At 43.3% G+C, this 15,884-nt stretch overlaps 1 protein-coding gene across 6 annotated transcripts in view; it reads left to right on the forward strand.

Annotated features, from left to right (window-relative positions):
• The window catches only part of CDH18 (cadherin 18), a 603,832-nt gene that overhangs the window by 342,494 nt on the left and 245,454 nt on the right, over positions 1-15,884 (forward strand). For all 6 annotated transcript variants that reach the window (XM_081918195.1, XM_081918191.1, XM_081918192.1 and 3 more), the window contains one exon: positions 6,100-6,266. The gene's annotated coding sequence lies outside the window, so the exon portion shown is untranslated. The remainder of the gene's footprint in view (positions 1-6,099; positions 6,267-15,884) is intronic.

Genomic DNA, 15,884 nt, shown 5'->3' on the forward strand with positions numbered 1-15,884 from the left:
TTTGTGACTGCAGTTTTTGAGGGCATTTGTAGAGAGGAGAAGAGAGGGGAATTCTGTTGCGCAAGCAGAATGGGTACAGCCCTGAGTTTTATAAATAAATAAATAAATAAATAAATAAATAAATAAATAAATAAATTCATTCATTCATTCATTCATTCATTCATTCATTCATGTAGCAGCAGTTTTGGGAGATCCCCGGCCGTGCTGGGGCTAAATAGCCCAGGCCACTCCCCCCAAGCCAGACAATTGGCTGGCCAGGGGATGACGTGGCCAGGGATTCCCTCATTCCTGCGGAGGCTGAGGGCCAGCCCCCGCACACGTGGAGGGGGCGTGAAGCCTGCAACTTCACCTCCTCTCAAGCTTGGAAGTGGCTTTCCAGAACAACTGTTTGACCTGCAGTTTGTGCTTTTTTAGGCCTTCTCTTGTTCCTAGTGAAAGGATTTGAAGTTCATTTCACTTCCATTCCACCACCCCAGTTGCTGATTGGTTACATGGGTAGAATTGGCCAATCAAGAATCATGCAGTGTATGAGATCATGAGCTGCACACAAGCTAGCTGTTGGATTTTACCGCATCAGGAATGGGAAACCGGTGTCCCTCCCTATGTTGGAGGACTCCACCTCCCATCAGTCCCAGCCAGCATGCATGGCCAATGGTTATCAGCGATGGGAACTGTAGTCTAGCGTTGTATGGAAGTCTACATGTTCTCCATCCTTAAGCTATGGAATCATTGAGGTGATGTAATGAAAACTGAAAAATTAGGGCAGTGTAAATGATTGAACTCGCCTTTTCACAAGCTGTGCCAAAATAATTGTCCCCCCCCCAAAAAAACCCCCCAATTTTTGACACTGCTGAATATGTTCGTGAAAAACAGGACTATAAGCTAAGCTCTCACTTTATGGACAATGTTGGTTCTTCATTTCAAATGGAAATTGGTTCCTCAAAGGTTTAATGCCATTCAGCTTGAGATGTCTCAAAAATAATGTTATCGAGTGATTCCCAAAGGCTGCATGAGTCTGGTATCCTAATGTTTATTCAGTCTGATACTCTCCAGTTTGTCATTTTTTCCAGCCCGGAAGGCCACGTAACTCTAATTGCCTACAGGCATGAGAGATTAGTTTCTTTCTTAGAAGCAAAATTAATAGGTATTTTGAAGTGCCTCCATTTTGTTTTAAAGCTTCCCTTGAAAGCACAGTGTGATGAGTTAGAGATTTCTTTTCAGGCACCTACCAATATATATCCCTTATTCTTTATTTTAAAGTGATATCTCTTTTTGCTGGAGTTGCTAAATCTGAGAGCAAATCATTTAGCTCTTTTATGTGAGGGAGCTCAGGCAAGCTGCAGCATTATTTTGGCTTTTGAAGGCCCCTTTACACAAAGTATTCCTTAGCTTCTTTTATGTCCCACTTACTAAAATCTTAGTATGAAAAACTAAGTGAATAGCATACAAGTTTTCTCCTAAAATAGGAATGTTTTCAGAATGCTGCTTTTCCCCCCTCCACTGCTCTTAGGTCTGAGAGAAAACAGATTCCCCAAATTCTCTTTTTTCCAGTCCAGGAGTATTCAGTTCCTCCAGGGGAGACCCACCAAATGTCCCTATTTTCCAGGGACAGTCCCAGATTTACAGAAGCTGTCCCAGTTTCTCATTTCATCTGAGGATCTCCCACCTTTCCTTATGACATCCTTATTGGAGGGTATGGTAGGACGTCCCTATTTTCATCAGAGAAATGTTGGCGTTAAGCAAGCCCTGAACTTTACAATCTTTAGAAGACATTTAAAGGCAGCCTTCTATAGGGAAGGGTTCTTTTAAAAAACTCTTTGTTGTTTTTATATATATGTTCCAAGTTCCCTAGAGTGGCTGGGGCAACTCTGTCAGATTGGGGGGGGGGGTGTTGTAAAGGTAAAGGAAAAAGGGACCCCTGACCATTAGGTCCAGTCGTGGCCGACTCTGGGGTTGCGGCGCTCATTTCGCTTTATTGGCCTAGGGAGCCGGCATACAGCTTCCGGGTCATGTGGCCAGCATGACTAAGCCGCTTCTGGCGAACCAGAGCAGTGCACGGAAACGCCATTTACCTTCCTGCTGGAGCGGTACCTATTTATCTACTTGCACTTTGACGTGCTTTCGAACTGCTAGGTTGGCAGGAGCAGGGACCGAGCAACGGGAGCTCACCCCGTCGCAGGGATTCAAACCTCCGACTTTCTGATCTGCAAGTCCTAGGCTCTGTAGTTTAACCCACAGCGCCACCCGCGTCCAGGGTGTGTGTAGAGAATTAATAAAATTATTATTATGGAATAGGACATCCATATTTTCATCAGAGATATGTTGGAGGGTAGGCTTTCCCCCAAAGAGGATAAAATAACACTCCCTCAATACACTCAGCATGGTTCCTATCAGGGGCATTCCTAGGTGGGGGCAGTGGGGGGTGACCAGGTGCCATTCCAAAGGGGGGTGACAAAATGCTGACCCCCGATCGGTGGCACCCCCCGGGCCATGCTCTGCTTGCCACACATACCCAGGACCCATGCCACTCCCCCTGGGACACACGCCACGCCCCCTGGCTCCTATGCTGCCACAGGGAACAGGAAGCAGGGCTGGATAAGCATAGTCTATTGGTATTCTGCCACTGGACACAGCCAGAGTGGCTTTGGGGAGTTGCCTGAAGAAGGCTTCCGGCAGGGAAGCAAGGAGCCCATTCCCCCAATCTTCAGAGGTACTGTCTCTGGGCATGTCAGTTTCCCGCAATATTGCTCTGGGCTACTCCCTCCTTCCCTCTTACTGAGGCTTATCTTTATACTTCTAAGGAGATATTTTAAAGCAGTTCACAACCCACATTAAAAGATCAAATAAAGCATCACAAAATAAAAGATTACAGAAGAAGATTGAATATAAAATATACCTCTAAAGCAACACAATTAACAGAAAAATACAATCTTCTCTTAAAGGTTTTTTTTTTTTAAAGGCATTATGGAGGAGGTCAAGTATAAAATACAGTGGTACCTCGGTTTATGAACTTAATCCGTTCCTGAAGTCCATTCTGAAACCGAATCCGTTCTTAAACCAAGGCACGCTTTCCCTAATGAGTCCTTCCACCATTCGGATTCCGTTTGAAGACTGAGGTAAAGTTCGCAAACCGGAACACTACTTCCAGTTTTGCGGAATTCGTAAACCGAATCATTCATAAACAGGACTGTTCTTAAACTGAGGTACCACTGTATACATTTGACGCAGCAAAATTATCAAAAAAGTAGTATCATAAACATTTCAAAATAAAGCATTGCAAAAGGAGGTAAAATAGCCATTCCAATCTTGTTTTAAAATTGCTCTGAATTCTTCCACAAACTAAATTAGTAATGTCTTCATAGAAAACCTTGTCATTCCTGCATTACTGAAAAACCTCTCTCCATGTGTGTGTAAAGGCAGCTTCTTCCTCCCTTGACTTCTCCACCATCAAATTAAAAATAATTTGGCCTGTTAGTAAAAAGGTTTATATTAAAAGTTGATACACAGAGAGGAAAGGAAGGTATTGTTTATAATCCATTTTCAATTGCTTGCTTGCAAGACATTTTGTGCAACTGCAGAAAATAATATGCATTCGTTAACATTTGCTGCCTGATGATGTCCTTGGAAGCATTGGTGTGATCTAGAGTTTCACACATGCATGGAACTCCCATTGCTGGTTGTTGCAGATGGGGGTTGCAGGGTATATTTATGTGCCATTACTAATAATTGAAGGACGCTGTGCACACTCCTTGGGGCCATAACATTAGTGGATCATGGCCACTATGCTGAAGGAATGAAATGGGCACCAAAATATAGGGATACAGAACTATAAATGCTGAAAAACCATTGCAGATGTGAAAATGGCTATTGTGGCCTTCTGCTTCGTCAACGGCTTCCAACCCCATAGAAATGTTCCCTGAACTTCTGAGCCCCTCTAGATGCTTTCACTTGATACTGCCTGCAGTTGAATGTTCAGGCCTCCCTGTGATATTCAGCATGTGTAGCAATTTTGACTCATACAGATGTATTTGCGTGTCGAGGTCCCCAAGCTACCCCAATAACTCACATATCACACATCAATTTTTGTTTAAGGTTTTTGGCATGATTTTGGCCACAACTTTATTGAAATACACACAAGTTGCTTAGACATTGGTTGCGACTATCTGTCTTTGCCCCAGGGACAGAACTGACTTCCGGATTCCAGTGGAAGCCAGTCAGGGAAACAAATATTGGGGAGAAATGAAGCTGGGCATCAGTCCCTCACTTCTCACCCGCATGTTCCTGGTGGCTTGCCCGGCCCAAGTCCGATGCCAGGGACTAGGACGAAAAGGATGGGAAGCCCCTGGATTCCTTTAACGGAATTCCCTCTCAGCACCACCATTGGAGGGGTAGGCACTTACCCCTCCACAACCAATTTTAACCAATGCCTAACCGCCAACCTTACAAGTTGTGACGATTTGCTATGCAGTAGGCAAAAACCAAATGGCACCAGCCAATCAGCCAAATGGACAAAATTCCTACCAGGCCCCTGCCCCAAAAGCAGATGACCCCATGATAGGCATAGCAAGGTCAAAGCAAACAACCCCCCCAATTCAGGGAGGGTGGGTGGGTGATCCGGTGCAAGCAGCCCAAGAGGACAGTCATAGCTGGGAGTCCAGCATTTAAAACCTCTGACCCCTCCCCCAAATTAGCAACAAGTTAATCTCCCCAGTGACCCAATTTGGCCAATCACTGCTGAGTCCCACCAAACATACAACCAGCAACAATGGGGCGGCCTGCAGGCCCCACCGCAACACGTGCTCTCTGTTAGGGAGAACACATTTTATACTGTAATGAGGTTTAATTAAATAGTGAAAAACTCCACTGGCCACATCGAGGCAGATTTCTAAGTCTCTGTTGGTGACCCAGTTACTTTGACACATTGTCTTGGTATATTTAATCACAGTGTCCAAACTCAAGATCGTTGTATGTGTGGGTCATGTGTGCACACACACTCGCACAGGGTAAGTTTTCCTATTTACCTGATGAACTGGAAACTTAGTCATTGGGATCTAAGAAAGCAGTGGCAAAATTGATGGGGAGTTTTCATTCAAGGAGGACTGAGAGAATAAGGAAGAAAATGAATACATGTGAAACTTCTTGGAGGTGCTCTGATATCCTCCCTCCCTTCCCCTCCCTGTCAGTAGCCATTTTATTTTCTTAGAGGTCAGAATAATGCAGCATATTATATCCTGCTTGGTTAAGTAAGAATTCACCTATCTCAAATATGCATGTATGCACTCCCTATCAGAGTAATTATGTCAAGGACACAGAGCTAATTATTTGACAGCACTTGTGAGGAGTTCCTGGGCATGTACTCTTTATCTGCAGCAGTGTTGACTACTGTATAGTGTTGCGCTCATAAAACCTTATCAGAGGAGCTTGAAGTACTTTTGACATGAAAGAACAAGCCCCGAAGCCACACTTGTGTTGGATTACACTTTAGAAGCCTATTAGTTATTGTGGGTGTTGGTATCTTTTTCCCCCGTTTAGGAATTTAAATATTTCTCTCCGTGTGTCATTTATAACTCTGAAAGATCCTCTACACAACACTGATAGTTCAATATATTTACAAAACTTCTGGTTCATCATGATCTATATTATAATCTGACAATACGCTGTTCATTGGCATGCACTTATTTTCCATTTGCAAGGTAAACTAGAGCTATTTTTGTTGTCAGAGTAATTTAACATATGCATTACTTAATCTCTGAATTTTGAGAGTTCTATAGAAACCTGCTCCTAATTCAAATGAAAAACAGGCAGGCTAGACCTGACTTGACAGTGCCTCTTGAGGATCTGAAAGAGATCATTCATATCATCTGCTACCTGGTTTTATTTTAACTAGTGATGCCATATATTGAACTGCAGAAAATTTGCATGCACTGCCATCAAACTGTAGCCCCTTTCTTCCCAGCTTTCCATATGGAAGTGAACTCTCCTAAGTCTTTATATTCTTTCTCTGTTTCCTTCCCCTTAGCCTTTTTTTTTTTTTAACTACGCAGCAGCAGCTGCTGTTCTAGAACAGCATTTTACTTAATTTTATTTTTTTGTTTCCAGGGAGAAGAATACATACTGTCATTTCCTTGCAACTGAGAGATGTGTTTCTTAGTCACTGAAAAATTGGATATCTCTATGACTTGAGGTCTTCAACAAATTTCACTTGACCCTTCTGGGCAAAGGCCAATCAACTACCACCTGGTTGAGCAGGGAATCGGAAGATTGTGGTAAGTTGTGGATGTTGTTAAAATGGAATGGCTCAATTATGTTTGTGGATCTCATCTAAATGATAAGTGTGGGAGAACGAATCACAATGAATCTTAAGCCACTTTTATGCAAATGTTTTGGTGCAATTTAAATGTATGTGGCACCATCTATGAACATGATGCTGTATAGGTTTCTCCTGTAGGAGAGCCAATGTGGTATAGTGGTTAAGAGTGGTAGACTCGTAATCTGGTGAACCGGGTTCCCTTCCCCGCTCCTCCACATTCAGCTGCTGGGTGACCTTGGGCTAGTCACACTTCTCTGAAGTCTCTCAGCCTCACTCACCTCACAGAGTGTTTGTTATGGGGGAAGAAGGGAAAGGAAATTGTTAGCTGGTTTGAGACTCCTTAGGGTAGTGATAAAGTGGGATATCAAATCCAAACTCCTCCTCCTCCTCCTCCTCTTCTTCCCCAAGGGCTCACACTTTTAAAATGATGTACAGTATTGCACTATGCTGACCTGGCATATTGGTGAATGGTGCATTAGTAGAAATGGAACAAAATCTTTTGCTACTGATCATCAGAATGATTCTGTGGGTGCAGTCCTGTAAGGAAGAGTAATGCCAGGCATGGATGTCAGTCTGGTAGAAAAACATCCATGTGTATTATAATTATTTTTAATTAAATTACTCAGTGTTGATAACTGATAGATGAACATTTGAAGCAACTGCACAGAAAATTATTGCCTTTGAGGTGACAACAGGTGATTTGTAAATGCTGTCTGTGGTGCCATCTATAATGGCTTAGCCAGGCGTACATTTGATATTCTACTTGTCCAGTAATGAATGTGTGACTCTGTTGACCAGGCTTTTATGTCCCAGAATACTGCATGCCAAGGTCAACAGGACATCATTATGCAGACCATGTGCATTATGTAGCTGAGGAGTTGCTAGCCTGGCAGTAGCAGGCACCATGGCACCTGCAGTGACATTCTTTCTTTTTTTAGAGTATGTTTCTAGCCCTCCTAGAAAGAAAGTTATGAAGCAAGATGTGTAGGCACCCTTCTAAATGATTTCTGCAAAAAGAGCAAGCTTGGCTGGCCCCACTTCTCAGCATTTTTAGTCAATAAGTGAAGTGGTGATTGAGTGAGTTGTTTGGACACCAGGCAATGGCAATCCTCAGGACCCCAGGCAGAAATTCAACAGGTTCAACCTTTTCCCATATAGAAATACATTTGTGGGGAAAACTTCACCATTGTACTCTCTCCTATTTTGTGTTATGCCATCATCCCCATGGCAGACATGTTGTGGCTGGCGCTGCAGTCTGAAAAGGTTTGTGATACCTGCTGCAGCATTTAGGAAGTTTATGATTTCGTTTGGTTTAGATGTGACTTTTGGATGTAAATCCTGGCCTTTGGCTTGCCAATTGAAAGGTTGGTGGTTCGGATCCCTGTGATGGAGTGAGCTCCTGTTGCTCGGTCCCAGCTCCTGCCAACCTAGCAGTTTGAAAGCACACCAGTGCAAGTAGATAAATAGGTACTGCTGCGGCGGGAAGGTAAACCGTGTTTCCATGCTCTGCTCTGGTGTCGGTGTTCCATTGCACCAGAAGAGGCTTAGTCATGCTGGCCACATGACCCAGAAAAACTGTCTGCTGAGCAGACAAACACCAGCTCCCTCAGCCTGTAAAGCGAGATGAGCGCTGCAACCCCAGAGTCATTCATGACTAGACTTAACTGTCAGAGGTCCCTTTACCTTTACCTGGTTGTTAGAATACTAGTCCTCAAAGGATTTAACTTTTTCGCCCCAATCAGACGATGCTTAAAACTGCCGCCCACAGGCCATTGGCAGTTTTCAAATATCCTTGAGACTGCAGTGAAAATAATTGAGGAAAATTCTGAATAACCAAACATACACTGGCAAACCAACCAATTCTTTAGATTAAATTTTAAGTAAAACCTGCCTTGCCTTCCCAGCTGCAGCGGAAGCTCCAAAGAAACCCCTGGCTGTTTCGACAATTATTTCCCATGTGGGCTTATAGCTTTATTGAATTGCAGCCACAAAGGACAAATACACTTAACTTTTATATATATATAATTCAGAAGCTCTTCAAGTACCTTCTCATGTCTCATGTGGTGGCCTTAAGGTAGGAATAATGCAATAGTTGGCAAAGAACAAGAGAGCTGCAATAATTGCCACAAACACACACGTATGGTAGGGCTTAAGCTGGTGGAGCTAATGCTGTTTTTCATTGTTTTCATTGTTATTATCTGCATGCATATATATATGGAGAGAGAGGGCATGTTTTAATTCTATTAATGTTTAATGCTTTTTAAAGGACTGTTTCTAGCTTTTCTTTATTTGTAAGCTGTCTTGAGTCCTTGTCAGGGCAGAGGTGATTTTAGGGTAGCTCGACCGGTTTGGCCACACGGTGGTGTGCTGCAGGGGGCACCACAACAATGCTGTAGAATGGGATGTGAGAGGTGGAGGCAATTTTAGCATTGCACAAGGTGAAATTTGAAAACCTGAAATCTGCCACTGGTCAGGGGGGGAAAGCAGGATATAAATAAAGTAATAAATAAAGTACACTAGTTACTTAGAATCATGTAATTGTAGAGTTGGAAAGGATCCTGTGCATTATCTAGTCCAACCCCTTGCCATGCAAGAATCTCAACTAAAGCATCCCTGACAGAGGTCCATCCAACCACTGCATAAAAACTTCCAAGGAAGGCTAGTCTGCCATCTCCTAAAGCAGACTGTTCCACTGTGAAATATATTATAGTAACAGTAATAATCAAAGTGTTTGAAATCTAAGGAAGCTGGTAAAAGTTCTTATCTGTAGTAAACACAATGGACTTGTTTGTTGTTAACCCTGGTGGTTCCTTTGCTTATAAGAAGATGCAATAGACCAGACATGTGCAACCGGTCGACTGCAATCGACAGGTAGATCCCTGGGTGCTCATGGTAGATCGCTGTCGATCATGGGACCCTTATCGATCATGGGATTAAAATAACAGTCAAATGAATGTTTCCGACCCCCAACCCCCATGGCATAATGTGTTTGCGCATTTTGCGGATGTTGTTGTCGATTGTAGATACGATGATTGTCATTCCATCCATCAAAAAGCTCAACAACTCTGGCCTGTCCTCCCCTTCCACCCACCCACCCACCCCATGCATGTTCCCCCTCCTTCTAATGTCAATGGGTAGATCACTGCCAGTTTTTTTACACTGGCAGTAGCTCTCAGTCTCTTGGGAATTGGACGTGCCTTCAATAGACAGATGTCGCCTTGCAGTTCTTCTAACATTGGCCAATGTGCCACCTCTTGTTGAGATGTATGAATCCCTCCTCCACCTGAATTACATCTGGGCTAAAAATGATGAGAGTTGCTGGGTTGTTTTTATTAGTTCTAAATTAGCTGGTAACATTCTGGAACATTTGGGCAATGCCACTTTGGAATTGTAGATCCTAAGCAACCGCAAGGTACCCTTGTGTGTTGTGCATTATGATTCCAGATGCCATGGCTGCTGCAATATGGAAATGGAGGGGATGTCAGCTGATATGACAGCATTGGCACTTGTGGGGAGGGATGCCAGTGTTACCCATGATACCATGGGCTGCATCCTTCATTCCCCAAAACCTCCCCCTCAAATGGAATGAACCCTGATGCTGTAAGTGACATAGGGCTTCCAAATAGGAATAGTGGAAGTGGGCTACAGGACTTGGTTGTTTGGAAACGGGAAGCTCAATTCCCCAACCAAGCAATGGGAATACTAAGGCAAGGCAAAAATGCAGCTGTTAGGGAGACAGGACAGTGTCTCATCAAGCTCAAGCAAGGGTTAAAGCTATCAATATCTAGGCAGGCGGAAGCGGCATCTAGTGACCCCACTGACCTGGGCGGATGGATGCTTACTGAATTGATGCAAAAGTGGGATATCATTTGGAAATATACCTCATTATTAATTAGAAATGGGTTAAGAGTTTTGGACAAAGAGCAATAAGAACAAGTGTTATTATGAGCTCTGAAAATCTGTATTATAAACCCAATATTAGTGAACTTCATCAGCGTCTCTAGTAGTGAAATGGGTATCTTTGGCATCATTTGTATTGATTTCAAGTACTGTTGAAGCTTAAAAAAATGATAGCATATAATTTGCTCTGCTTGGGAATTGAAAGGAAATACACTATTTATAGCAAGGATTTAAAAGTCTTTGTGCTGGCAAATAATAGCAACTCGTTTACTGTTTAGTACGTTCCCCTGAATCTCACACATGACCTTTGCAGTAATTAGTAATATAATTAGTTTAGCACTTAGAATGATGGGCTAATACGACATCATGTTCCTTCATAAAAATGTGCTGAGCAAATATTGATGGAGAGATAAAGGAAATAAAAGTCGGCTGCTTGACCTTTTCCCCTCTAGACTATAAAATTTCAGATGGCACATTTGGTGAGACATACTAGGAAGAATATAGAGCAAAAGCAGGCTAGTGCTTAACAGAGGTATGTTAGAAATGGTATGGAACTTGTGATCTGCTGTGTGATCAAGTGTAGAAATATCTGAGGAGAATACAGTTACTACACAAACCTATGCATATCTACTGTTTGAGAGTAAGCTCCACTGAACTTGTGGGACTTATTTCTGAGATGATTTATGAAATTCTTAATTCTGCAAATATTTTAAATATTATCTGCAAAACAGTGTTTTGATTCTACAAGCTATTTCACAGTTAAGCCACTTGCACATGTGAACCTCAGCAATGATTCAATTCTGTATTCATAAACCTTGTTTTTGAATGAGAAACAGGATATAGTTATGTCCAATAATGATTCAGATCTGCATAAATTTATTTCCTTGTCCGTGCTTTTAAATAGAGACGATCATGTACAATTAAGCCAATTGCCTGTGTAATGTGAAGAATAATTTGTAAGAACTGCACTCGTGTCTCTGCTTTTGAGTAGGCAACGTAATGTGAAGTTTCAGGTAGTAATACATATGGGAGGCATGCAAATTATTCAGAGCCACTGTAGCAGAGAAATAATATATCTGCTGCTGCAGATAAGCATCCTGAATGTGCACACTGATGTTGTCCCAAAAAGTGGAAATATCGATGAAAATAAAGGGTCTGGGTTTGCACATCCCTACATTTAATGCACGGGACGCTGGTGGCGCTGTGATCTAAAGCACAGAGGCTAGGGCTTGCCGATCAGAAGGTTGGAGGTTTGAATCCCTGTGATGGGGTGAGCTCCCTTTGTTCGGTCCCAGCTCCTGCCCAATTAGCAGTTCGAGAGGACATCAAGTGCAAGTAGATAAATAGGCGGGAAGGTAAATGGTGTTTCTGTGCGCTGCTCTGGTTCGCCAGAAGTGGCTTAGTCATGCTGGCCACATGACCCGGAAGCTGTCTGCGGACAAACGCTGGCTCCCTCAGCCTATAGAGTGAGATGAGCGCACAACCCCAGAGTCATCCGCGACTGGACGTACCTTTATCTTTACATTTAATGCAGCAAATTGAATGAAGACATAAGAACATCTGACCAGCCCTGCTGAATCAGACCAAAGGCCCATCTAGTGTTCTCTTCTCATGATGGCAAGTCAGATGTCTATAGGAAGTTTGAAAGCAGAACCTGAGTGCAACAGTGCTCCCCCTACTTGTGATTCCAAGGGAGTGGTGTAGCATGGGTTGCCAGCACCCCAGGACTGTGCGGAGGGTAGGCGGGTGGGAGGGAGGGAGGGAAACAGAGCACCCAGAAGATCGCAGCTGTAGAGTTAAGAAATGAAAAGTTGTTTTGTCGTCTGGAGAGGTCACTTCCTAGTTCACATGGAGAAACTGTGTTTTCAACAGAGCCCGGCAACAGAAGTGCAAAGCTGTATTGAGGCAACACAGTGTGCTGAAATTTTGCACCCCTAACAATTTTGTGCCCAGAACAACTACCCCTGTGTCACCCCCATGCTATGCCACTGGTTCCAGGAATTAGTATAAAGAGGCCTGGTGCTCCAATACTGGATGAATAGCCATTTTGGCTAGTAGACTTTTCTTCCCAAGTCAAGAAAATGGGCTGAAATCAATTACAAGCATTTTCTGTTATTGTCTCACATTATTAAAATTATACCATATAGTGTATTTTATGAAAATTCTTAAGTAACCCTCTTCTATTTAATACAAGCTTCCTATTCACAGTATGTAAAATGTCATAATCATATACTGTGAGATATTCACAGTGTGAAAAGAGTTGAGCTGTGCTGAACTTTTATTTGTCTTCCTAGTTTGTTCCATTTGGAAGTGACGGATTGCTTTTGAGTAGAAGGTGAAAGCCTGTTTGCAGTAGAGGCTAAGGTTCACCAGACAAGTGCTGAGAATAGGAAGTCTTCACACTGAGTATCAGGCTGAACAAATCTCTTTGGGAATGAGATCAAAGTGAACTGGTGTCAAGGTTTTTATGAAGGGGGAGATTGGATTCCTGTGAGAGAGGAATCCTAACATAAAAAATGAGGTGAACATTATCTGAAGAATATGTAACAGGGATCACTCCATTTGTTCAAGGTTATCTATACATCTGAGAACATTACAAAAGACTCCTGAATAAGCTTAGCCATCATGGAAGAAGAGATGAGGTCCTCTTGTGGATCAGGAACTTCTTAAGTAATAGGGAAAAGAGAGCAGGAAAAAATGAACAGTTCTCCTGATAGGAGGGGTGTCGAAAGTAAAGTCTTTCAAGGATCAGTATTGGGAAATGTGTTTTTAAATTTATTTATAAATGATCTGAGGGTTAGGGGTGAGCAGTGAAGAACTGTGAAGTGCTTCAAAAGAACGCCTCCAAATGGCAAATGCAATTCAGTGTAAACAAGTGTAAAGTGAGACATGATGGGCAAAACATCTTAATTTCACATGTAAACTCAGGTGGTCCAAGCTGGTGGTGTGAGACCTTGGGGTCAGAGTGGATAGCCCAAAACATTTGTGTAGCCCTGTTCTTTATCCCTGATCCTTGTTTGACTTTCTAATGGCTATGATAGTTAATACACTTATTTTCAGTGTCAGTTATTCCAAAACATTTTTTTTTTGTATTTTAATAGAACATTCAGCAATCAATAGGAGGTATATATAGCTGGAAGTGAGGTACCCCCATCTCCACATACAGTTGCACATCAGACTGCATTTATCCATGCTACATTTATTAGATATTTCTTTTTGCTTGGTTTCCCTGGAATTCCCTAGAGAATGTGTAAAACCTAAGTATCTTAAAATGTTTTTTTTATACAAGCTGCTACTTAATTGTTCATGCCCTTTTCAAGTTGAATGTGCTGAATAAAAACACAGATTGCTGTCAAGGCCTTTTGGGTGTTGCATGCTACTTGCTTCAGAGGAACTGGGAATTTCAGTAGGTTCTTTGGGTTATATTCAGGCACCTCTAGGCTGTGGGAAGCGGGTGGCACTGTGGGTTAAACCACAGAGCCTAGAACTTGCTGATCGGAAGGTCAGCGGTTTGAATCCCCGCGATGGGGTGCGCTCCCGTTGCTCAGTCTCTGCTCCTGCCAACCTAGCAGTTTGAAAGCACGTCAAAGTGCAAGTAGATAAATACGTACCGCTCCAGCAGGAAGGTAAATGGCATTTCCGTGCGCTGCTCTGGTTCGCCAGAAGTGGCTTAGTCATGCTGGCCACATGACCCAGAAGCTGTACGCTGGCTCCCTCGACCAATAAAGCGAGATGAGCGCGGCAACCCCAGAGTCGGTCCTAACTGGACCTAATGGTCAGGGGTCCCTTTACCTTCACCTAGGCTGTAGTCTCTGCTCCTGGAATAAAAAGGGTCCTGCATTTAGAACTGTAGCTATTCTATTTGACATGGCAGCCTTGAGTCAAGTCTATAGCGTGACATTTCCTACCACCCCCCGTCCCATACTGTTGGCAGCTGCTAGTGTTGGTGGAGGCAAGTGGTGCATAATAAGATTATGTCACTACATGAGCAACATTGTGGGAGGTGGGAGAACTGGCACACAGCTGCCATTGTTGCTGGCATCCTTAAAACATATATATATATATATATATATATATATATATATATATATATATATATATGCAGGTTTTGGTGTCCTCGGGTGTCTTCCCGTGTAAAAGTTGGGGTGTCTAGGCGACGTTTCGACGAGGTCTCACTCGTCATCTTCAGGCTGGTGCTTTCGGCTTCTTGTTACTGGAACAGAGCAGGATCTCAGTGTTTGAGTTCCTATAAATACTGTTGAGGGGGTGTGGTGTATAGCCTCCAATGTTCTGGGCAGAGAGGAAGTTCCCAGGCTAGTGTGCCTTTTCTTCTTTTGTTCCTTAATTACTTGAGGGATATCTTGAGTGATTTCTTGAGTGATATCCTGAGTACCACTTAGGTGGGTCATTAGGTGTGGATTAGTTGCTAAAGTCTTTGTGTCTTGACCTCTTGAACTTTGTGAAGAGTTTTTCTGAGAAGATGGCTGTACTGCACTTAGTTGTGCTCTGGCTTGGCTTCGTGTATAGGGGCGAGCTGTGGTTTTGTGGCCTGTGTCAGCCAGATCTGTGTAGGGATTGCAGGGTCCCCCCCCCTGCAATCCCTACACAGATCTGGCTGACACAGGCCACAAAACCACAGCTCGCCCCTATACACGAAGCCAAGCCAGAGCACAACTAAGTGCAGTACAGCCATCTTCTCAGAAAAACTCTTCACAAAGTTCAAGAGGTCAAGACACAAAGACTTTAGCAACTAATCCACACCTAATGACCCACCTAAGTGGTACTCAGGATATCACTCAAGAAATCACTCAAGATATCCCTCAAGTAATTAAGGAACAAAAGAAGAAAAGGCACACTAGCCTGGGAACTTCCTCTCTGCCCAGAACATTGGAGGCTATACACCACACCCCCTCAACAGTATTTATAGGAACTCAAACACTGAGATCCTGCTCTGTTCCAGTAACAAGAAGCCGAAAGCACCAGCCTGAAGATGACGAGTGAGACCTCGTCGAAACGTCGCCTAGACACCCCAACTTTTACACGGGAAGACACCCGAGGACACCAAAACCTGCATATATATATATATATATATATATTTCTAGTTGATTCCCAAGAGCCAGTTTTCATGTTCAGGAAGGGCAGACAGTACAAAATCCCAAGTCGCAAGGAGGTTAGATTGGTCTCAACTAGGGCCAGGGCCTTTTCAGTACTGGCCCCGACTTGGTGGAATGCTCTGTCACAAGAGACTAGGGCCCTGCGGGACTTGACATCTTTCCACAGGGCCTGCAAGACAGAGCTGTTCCGCCTGGCCTTTGGTTTGGACTCAGTCTGACCCTTACGTTTCCCTCCCCTGCATTTCAAATTGTATTTTTAACCTGTATTTTTAACCTGGTCTTAGCCACCCTGAGCCCAGCTCTGGCCGGGGAGGGCGGGGTATAAATAAAAAAATATTATTATTATTATTATTATTATTATTATTATTATTATTATTCCCCCCGGGCCACAATCTGCATTGCAGCTCAGAGGAAGATGAAACAGCACTTTGCAAGCCATTGCCACCTTTGCTCCTGAAGCATCCTGGCAAGAAGATGTAGACTTGCCCATGGTCTCCACTTTAGAGGACATACATCATAGGCAGCCCTCATCACCCCAACAGAGTGGAGTCAGTGATGGC

Source organism: Podarcis melisellensis (genome assembly GCF_964234715.1).
Source record: "Podarcis melisellensis genome assembly, chromosome: 7".
Taxonomy (NCBI): domain Eukaryota; kingdom Metazoa; phylum Chordata; class Lepidosauria; order Squamata; family Lacertidae; genus Podarcis; species Podarcis melisellensis.